Raw genomic sequence first — 6,458 nt, 5'->3', positions numbered from 1 at the left:
TTTTTAATTGTATATTTTGCAGAATGAGAATTTAAGTATTATATTTTAACTTGTATATTTTTCTTTTGGTGAACTTGATGTTTTTAAATTGGTTATATTTTTTATTATTGGACAGTTTTTCTACTAGATAAGGATGAGTTTAGATACATAAATAATTATAATTTCAAGTGCAAAAATAAATATGACCAAAGATTATATATTCACTATACATGACAAATTTAAATAAAAAGTAACGAAACTCATCTGTCTTAACAAAGTGAAATAGCAAATCCAAATGGTTTGACTTTTGACATTTTAAGTGTTGTCAAAACCGTTTTAAAAAACAAAGATGATATAGTTAGCATGACATTTTGCTACAGTTCATATTTCAATTTTAAATTTGTGGAATTGAGTGTGATTCTTAAAATAACCTCAAATGCACTGTAAATTATAAATTTCTAGTACACTGTAAACAGGATGTGTTGTTTACAGCTGTTTAGATCCACTAAATATCTGTAGATTTGCTTCCTCAGCTAGCGTAGGAACTTACTGGCTATAACTCCCTGCCTTGTTCAATAACTTCCAGTAATTATCAGGAAGAAAGTGCAGTAAATTCATGTAATAGACTACCCCTTTGCTATAATATACAATCAGAGGCGATCAATGCTTCTTACAATAAGGAGAGGAATTACAACTGTGTTTTATTTTATAGCTTTGGTAATACAGCTTTGGAAACCACCAGAGGGAGTAGAGTTAGACTTCAGTGGTCAAATTCCATTGCGGTAAAACATAGCCTCAGGCTGACATTTTACAAAGTAGCAACACAACAAGGGGTTGTGTACTTTTTAGCAGCCTATTTTATTTGTTCACCCATACTACTAGTGGAAGACCTCCGTGTATTGTTGCTCTCTTAGTTCATATGCCTGGAATAATGAGATTCTCTCTGAATATAATAAATAATAATCAAGTTTAACCTTTGGCCACATCATTACAAGAAGGGAAAGATAGGCATAGCTGATAATGAAAACTCCAGTGTTGCAACAACCCACAGTGACTTGTTCATTACAAAGTTATATTTGTTATGGTTTTAAAAATATACTTTTATTGTGGTTTAAATCAAAGGGCATTTTTGAGCCCTGCCTAGTTATGCTTAAAGTATAATTACACGCTACATATCTTGGTAAGTAAATGAAAGCCTTTTTTTGGTTATTTGTTATAAATTTTACTTTGCCTATAGCTAAGTGAAGGCCAGGCCTCTAAAGTGTTTCAAGTATAATGCACAATGAATATAAAACAGTCCATTAATTGGGATAATAGGTCCCAGCATGTAATTGCATTTCTTAGGTACTATGGATAGTAACTGAGTGAAGTAGTATTTATTCAAGGTTGTTAGTCACCCACGGATAACTTTATTTGTCCACTGATGCTTAAATAAATGCATCATCCATCATTAAGAATATTTATGAAGAAATTTATAACAAAAATCATCTCAAATTATGAAAGGAAACAGTATATAAAAGTTATTGAAGAATGCCACAATAAAATCTTGCCAGTGCCTCAGGTTACTTGCTTTTCTGTTGGTGGACAGTAAAATATTGTAGAAACTCAAGAATAAATGTGAACCAAACATGATTACTGTACTTTGCTTTATATTGTGCTGTCCAACAAAATATCTGTAAGACATAGAGTAAGTTCCATCAGCAATTTCCAGTCCCATGAATTTGCACAGTTTTTCAAGAAAAAAAAGAACTCACCAACAGTCAATGTGCCACAAACCTTTGCAGTCTCTCAAATAGTGTGTGTGTGAGGCTTTATTTACAGTTGTAAAAATGTTTCCTTTGGTTTTCATTGAATAGGTTGTTGGCTATTTCTGAGGTGTTAAATAAAACAAATGTTCTATTTTATTGTGTGGAGGCCTCCACATCTCATTCAAGAAGAGTCAAGAGGAAGTCCCAGAGTCAAGAGGAAGTCTCCATTAGCTTAGGACAAGATTACCTTCTTTCCCAGAAATCACTGGCAGGACTGAAGGGGAGGGCCCAGAACTTCGGTCCACCACCCTTCTGGACCTCTCAGTGTCCCAACTTCACCTCTGTTATGTGTTGTGAGACTATCCTGATGAATCCCATGATGTCCTCTCTCCTGTTTTCATCAATCCCTGAAAGAAGTCCAGGATTTCTAGAATCCTAGATCATCCTTTTCCTAACTGTATTCCCTGTGAAGCTCTGTAGCCTGTGAGGCAACCCTTCTACTTTCTCCACCATATCACTTCCTATTTCTTTGCTTTATTCTTCTCTATACCAACTACCAACTTTTCATTTGTTAAATAATTATTTGTCTATTTCCTGTCATAGCTGATGCACTAAAACTATTTCTTGAATGACTGACTGAATGACCGAATAAAGTTTTTCCCTCTCTTTGATGCAAAACAGACATTTCTAAAATTAAAATGGAAAAAAAGTGTTCTATTAAAAGATGAGGACTCTATGGAGCTCCAAGAGACAGTGTATAACATCTTCTTGTGCTATTAAATAACCCTTGGGAAACAAAAATATTTCTCCTGCCCATACCAGGAATTTTTCTGTACGTATTTATGTTACTGATCACATCACATAATACCACTAAATATGAGAATGGTTTTGTTTATTGACTTGGGAAATTTTTGCTGCTTCTGGTGTTTCTGTTAGACTACAATACTTAGCACTGCTAATATTTTCCTCAGTTTGCATTCATGTATGATCCTTCATATAGGTTTAGGTATGTATAATGTACTATAGGTAAAAACTGCTTGGCCCAGGAACTTTTAAAATTTGAATTGATACACTAGCTTGAATTGATCCAGTAGCTTGTTGATTCAGACTAAAATTTTAAGTTGTTCCCTTTTTCTCAATTGTAATAAGCCTTTAGAGAATTGCTATGAGATGATAAAGATATTTGGCAAAGAACTGAAAATTGAGAAAAAATCTGTTGAGTTGTATCAATTTCATTGGCAAGTCTACTCTTACATACACATGAGCCAGTGTTCTAAGAGTCTTGGCATTTTCATTTCAGCTACAAAGAAATATGAGACACAACTTAATTGCTTTATCCTTTAAACCTTCTAGATGCATTTTGTTTTAAAAAGGAGGCATTTACTCATTCTTCAGATTTTTCTAGGCGTAAACATTTTTTGAATAACAAAGAATACAGAAGTGTCCTATTATAACACTGTATAGCAGGACAAATAGAATATTTAAAACAGAAGACAGCAATTACTAATTTTGAAATCAGAGCTTATTAATAACCTACTGTAATATAATCATTAATATTGATGAGTCTTTAATATGTTTAATATTTCTATACTTTTTCTGTAACAAGTCAGGAAGGAGAGGCATTATGTTTATGATATGTTATCCTTCTAACTTCTTGAACAGCAATGTCATATTTCTGGAGAATATAATGCTATATGCTGTCTTTTAGAATCTTATTGGGGATGGTCATTAAAATTAGAATAACTATGTTTTTCAGGGATTCAATCTGGATTATGTGTCCTTATTGCCATTTTATAACTAATAGAGGAGTACATTGATGTATAGTCTTATGGTTGAAAGGGTAATGAATAAAAACAATAAAAGTAAGATGCTCTACAGACTTCTAATGTGGTGTACCTAAAGAAATTTTCAGTGAGAAGACTACATCTATTCTGTCCCCAGATCATCCTTGGCGAAAAAACAGGCAACCAAAAATTATTGTTAAATAACATATTGCTATCTCCTATCTTAGCACGACTCCTTCTCTGCACTATCAAATATCTTTATTTTCCTTTGAAACATAAATTGACTTAAAATCTACTTTCTTAAGAAGCACTAGTGAAGGGCTTTGAAATGACATTATCTTTATAATGTATATCCCTATTGATATTTAAGCATCAATTTAAACTTTGTATTATACACCTCTCTTCAAAGTTCTATGAAGATGGAACAGTGCCAGTTATATTAACATGTCCCTAATTTAGACTAGAATTTCGACTTATGGTTGACTCAGAGATGTATCGTTCAGACCCTGCAAGGAAGGACTAGTTGCCTCAGCTGTCAGCAGCTCTAGGTAGTGACTCAACTGCAGAAAATTGCCGTTTGAGATCACGTCCTTCCAGGGGCAGCCCATAGCCAATGACTGCTTGAGATGAGGCATAAAGGCCCAACCATTTTGGTCCACTGTAGGATAAGTCTGAAGGGCCATATATGCTACAGAGCTCCTGGTGGAATTGACCAAAAATGGCTAGGTCTACATCACAGTTTGACTTCACCCTGTGCCCAATTTTGCTTTCTCCTTCTTCCTTCCAAATGTTAGAACTTGGTTCCAGAGACCTCCAACCTGCAATATTACTTTTTATACCTCTAAATTCTCTTCTAAATCTGACTAGATTTAGATTCTTCTATGTATATGTATAGATTCTCTGGCAAAATCACACATTTTTGCCTTATCCCTTCATTACCAATAAGTAGACACTTGAGCAACGTGGGTTTGCTCAACGTGGGTCCACTTATACATGGATGTTTTCCACATGGTCTGTAGTTGTTCGAATCCATGGATGTGAAACCACAGATACAGAGGATTTCTGTGTAAACTGTGTATTATACACAGATTTTTCAATTGTGTGGAGGGTTGGTGTCCCAATCCCTGTGTTGTTCTAAGGGTCTATTATATTACAAAAACAAAAGATGACTTGGCTTTCAACACTGTGAACTGCGAGGGTCACATCTTTTGAAACTTTTTATATATTCACTGTGGTGGGAATGCTCCATAATTGGTAAAATAGTATACAAGCAAAAGTAAATCATACCACCTTTTTTTTTTTTTTCTTTTTGCGGTACGCGGGCCTCTCACTGTTGTGGCCTCTCCCGTTGCGGAGCACAGGCTCCGGACGCGCAGGCTCAGCAGCCATGGCTCACAGGCCCAGCCGCTCCGCAGCACGTGGGATCTTCCCGGACCAGGGCACGAACCCGTGCTCCCGGAATCGGCAGGCGAGCTCTCAACCACTGCGCCACTAGGGAAGCCCATCACCTTTGATTATTCCTTCTACCCTCCTTCCTGACTGTATCCCATCACCCATCTGCTACTTTCATAATATGATCAGAGTGAAAATGGAGGAGAAAGGAGTTCCAAGGGCTGATATCTCCAAATAAACACTGAAAAATGAGTGAAAACTTTCAAAATCAACTTTTTTGGAACTCTGGGAAATAGGCAAAAAGTAATAGCAACCAAGCAATAACAGAATCAAGAAAAAGGTGACTTACACATGGAAGTCAGGTTTTGTGGTGTTTTAATTAGCCTTACTCCATTCCCCTTGCTGGAGTGGCAGTTGTCTTAGAGACAGCACTCACATTCTTGGTGTGGGTACCTGTTTTCAGAGGGAGCAGAGCAGAGCTTATTTCTAAGAACTTGTATGTATCTGCTTTGACCTATCTGAGGATTCCTCAAAGGCCTGACACAAGGTTTTGTTTTGTTTTTTTACCTAACTCAGAACTCTCTCAGGGTGGAAAAGGACTAAATAGAGGGTGTTTGTCAAAAAATTATAAGGCATATGAACAAACTACTGCCTACTAGGGGCAGAGTATTACAGTTGGAAAAAATAATAGACATGTAGTTAGTTTGGTGAATAAGAGAATTGAAAAACTCCCACAAATAACAGGGAATCTGGGAAGTCATGTGCACATGTTCAGAGAAGACCTGTGAAGGCCTTAAGCTTTCACCTGTGGCTGATTTTTTGGCTCAGCCCAACTAGGACCTAGTGAAAGCTAAGGTAAAGTTGTTAAGAGGGTTGGTAAGTATTGAGGGAGTATCCAGTGCACATATAATTTGCGAAGACCAGGAGAGTTTTTTCTTTTCCTTTTTCTTTTTTGCTCCAGGCATTTAAGGAAATCTCTGTCAATCACTAGTTGACCACAAGCTAAAGAAACAGAGACTTCAGAGGCCACATACAACAAAGAAATAGTCTTTAAATATACTTTAGAAAAGTCACTAAATAAGCAAGTATCCACAACCCACAGTAAGTAAGAACAACAAACCCTGAGGAGAAGGAAGAATCTGATTTTCAGAGTTAGCACATTATGATATTCAAAACATCCAATTACAGCAAAAAATTATAAGCATGCAAAGAAATAAGAAAGTTGGTCCATACCCAGAAAAAAAAATTAATAGACACTGTCTCTGAGGAAGCACAGAAATTAGACTCATTAAAGAAAGCCTTTAAGTCAGCTGTCTTGAATATGCTCAAAGAGCTAAAGAAAACCATGGAAAGAACTGAAGGAAACCAGGAGAACAATGTCATACTAAATAGAGAATATTTTAAAAAAGATAAAAATTATCAAAAGGAATCAAAGAGAAATTTTAGAGCTGAAAAGTGTAACAGTTGAAATTGTTACACTAGAGGAGGAGCTCACAGCAGAGTAGGGAAGGCAGAAGGAAGAATCAGTGAACTTGAAGATAGGTTAATTGAAATT

The sequence above is a fragment of the Neophocaena asiaeorientalis genome, unplaced genomic scaffold (assembly GCF_003031525.2).
Source record: "Neophocaena asiaeorientalis asiaeorientalis breed wild unplaced genomic scaffold, Neophocaena_asiaeorientalis_V1.1 scaffold541, whole genome shotgun sequence".
Lineage (NCBI taxonomy): Eukaryota > Metazoa > Chordata > Mammalia > Artiodactyla > Phocoenidae > Neophocaena > Neophocaena asiaeorientalis.
Note: the sequence above shows the minus strand (reverse complement) of the source record.